At 38.7% G+C, this 2,456-nt stretch overlaps 1 long non-coding RNA gene across 1 annotated transcript in view; it reads left to right on the forward strand.

Annotated features, from left to right (window-relative positions):
• Positions 1–1,528, forward strand: part of LOC117124463 — a 2,886-nt gene extending 1,358 nt beyond the window's left edge. Inside the window, exons 2-3 of the long non-coding RNA XR_004447976.1 lie at positions 680–754; positions 1,403–1,528. This is a non-coding gene — a long non-coding RNA (uncharacterized LOC117124463). The remainder of the gene's footprint in view (positions 1–679; positions 755–1,402) is intronic.
• The last annotated feature ends 928 nt before the right edge of the window (positions 1,529–2,456 follow it).

Below are 2,456 nucleotides of genomic sequence, written 5' to 3' on the forward strand. Positions count from 1 at the left end.
ATGGGTGGGGGGGGGGGGGGCGCTTGACAGGACCGATGGGGGCATTACCAGACCGATGGGGGGCCTTAACCCCCCTGTCTCCCTCCCCCGATGGCGCCGCCAAAGCCTATACATCCGTAAATGATCACTGGAGTATTGTGATTGACTGAAGTCTGGACCAGAGATTTTTTTTCGTGGGTGGGGGTGGGCGTCGTGGTGGTCAAGAATGAGGATTGCAATTAGATTTAATTAATTACATTTATTATACTAATAATCCAATAATGTGGAGAATCGTTCTGAGACTTACAGGTAGGTGTATAGAGCACTATAAAAAACAGCATATTATTATTATTATTATTTTATTTATTATTACCCCCTCTGTTGTAACAGCTTTTTTGGCAATACAGTACATGCTAAAATGATGGGACAGCCTTGAAATACTAATAGTGATTGCTGGTACTTAGTAATTCCTGGTCCGTCAGTCTGACTGGCTGATGGTGTCCCTATATATGTGTTAGTCTGGAAATAAATCCTGCCCTTCTCCCTTGGCTGCCAGTGCTAATGCTGCTCCCAAGGCGGCCTTCTCTCCCTCTGCTTGTGGTCCTTCCATGAGAAGAGGTGAGAGATATGTGTGCTATACATGTATGGGCAACTAGTAGGGTAAGAGTTACAGTACTGCACTTGATATCTCTCTCTTTAGGAATGAGGACGTTCTAGAAATTAATGGACCTACTTCTCGGAAATACTGAATTGCAGTGTACTGGTTACTTCATCTGTGAGTAATAATCATTAATAAAATAGTCTGTTGGCTCTCATAGAGAATTTGACGTTTGTGATACCATACTTGTTCTTTTATTTCATCTGTTTAGCAACTTATTGAAAGTCAACGGAATACCACCGTTGCCTTGCCCACTGCGATCGAGGCTCGGATAAGAAAAAGCATTTCAACATCAATACCAATAAATCTATATTCTCTCATAGAGAATTTGACGTTTGTGATACCATACTTGTTCTTTTATTTCATCTGTTTAGCAACTTATTGAAAGTCAACGGAATACCACTGTTGCCTTGCCCACGAGATCGAGGCTCAGATAAGAAAGAGCATTACAACATCAATACCAATGAATCTATGATTTAATTCTTACCTATTTAAAATCCTCATATTCTGTAGAACCCTCATCTTTGGGACACCCCTGTTGGGATCTCTTTTTTGGCTGTTTTAACATTATGGGCAACCTTATCAGAATAATATTCCATTTGGTTCATAGCCAAACTTGTTATATGTACATTGAATTTTAGAATGGTGCACCATCAAGTCGATGGCCGCTCCTAAAAACAATAGCATTTTCCAAATAAATTGATTGATGTTTTGTTACTATTGTTACCAAACCAGTTGATATGTTTTATCTTTTTATTCCATTAGACATTTAATAGGTTAGGTTTGCGCGGGTTGAATACTTGAATGTGGACACTGATATACACAGGATCAAATACTTGGCATTCAACCTACAGCGAGACCTCTTCCTGGTGGAATACTACAGTGAATGGTGGGTAACTACATTAAATTGTGGGTCAGTTTTATGGAATGGTATGTTCCTAGATTAATTTGTGAATAATATTAACAATATAATAATGGATTTAAGCTGTACTTTTGTGGTTAAAGTGCTTGCTTTACATAACCGCGAGGTTCTAGGTTCAATCATGGTAGAAAATGTCAGGAAGTTTCTCACAACCAAATACAGTAGAAACCCTCAATTACGAACCCCGATTTAACGAATTCCTAAATCAAGGTGATGACGTCATAAAAAATGAAGTCAAAAGCAAGTAAAAGAAAAAAAAAAAAAATCCGCTCGAATTGTAACTGTTATTAGCACCCATACAAAACAACATATCATACTAGACAGTATGTAATTCTTAAGTGAAGGAGGCCCTCTAACTGGCCTCTTCAAATTCAGTGTTTATTGGCTTCACACATGTGCATGCGACAAGTTTTACTTCTCTTTTAATCATCATTTTCAGCTTTAAAAGTCAACATAGTGCTTGAATGTTTTATAAATGATCAATATATAACAAGTATCTATGGAAGTTGTGTTGGAGTAAAATCCACAGTCTAGGTATTTAAGAAGATAACAACATACAAACAAATTCAAAACAAAATTAGTGTGGAGTGGGATCAGAATGCTAATAGAAACTGCCTACTGTTGGCCTAGGACCCCTCAGACTTAGCTGTGTAGGCTTGTGAGGCCTAGTTTATGCCAGTGTAAGTAGTACCAGTGCAAACATATAGGAATTTGGGTCAACCCCAATTTTACGAATACCCGCAATTACGAATGATTCTGGGCCCGTGCCGTACGTAATTGAGGGGTTCTACTGTATAGAGTCTTTAGACTCTGCCATGGTTTAGAGCACTGAGGTTCCAAATAAAAAAGCACTTGAATCCCCAAACCTCGATAAGACTTAGTTGTAGGAAATCAAGG

The sequence above is a fragment of the Anneissia japonica genome, unplaced genomic scaffold (assembly GCF_011630105.1).
Source record: "Anneissia japonica isolate Jap-2015-1 unplaced genomic scaffold, ASM1163010v1 scaffold6985_len198055_cov123, whole genome shotgun sequence".
NCBI classification, from domain to species: Eukaryota; Metazoa; Echinodermata; class Crinoidea; order Comatulida; family Comatulidae; genus Anneissia; species Anneissia japonica.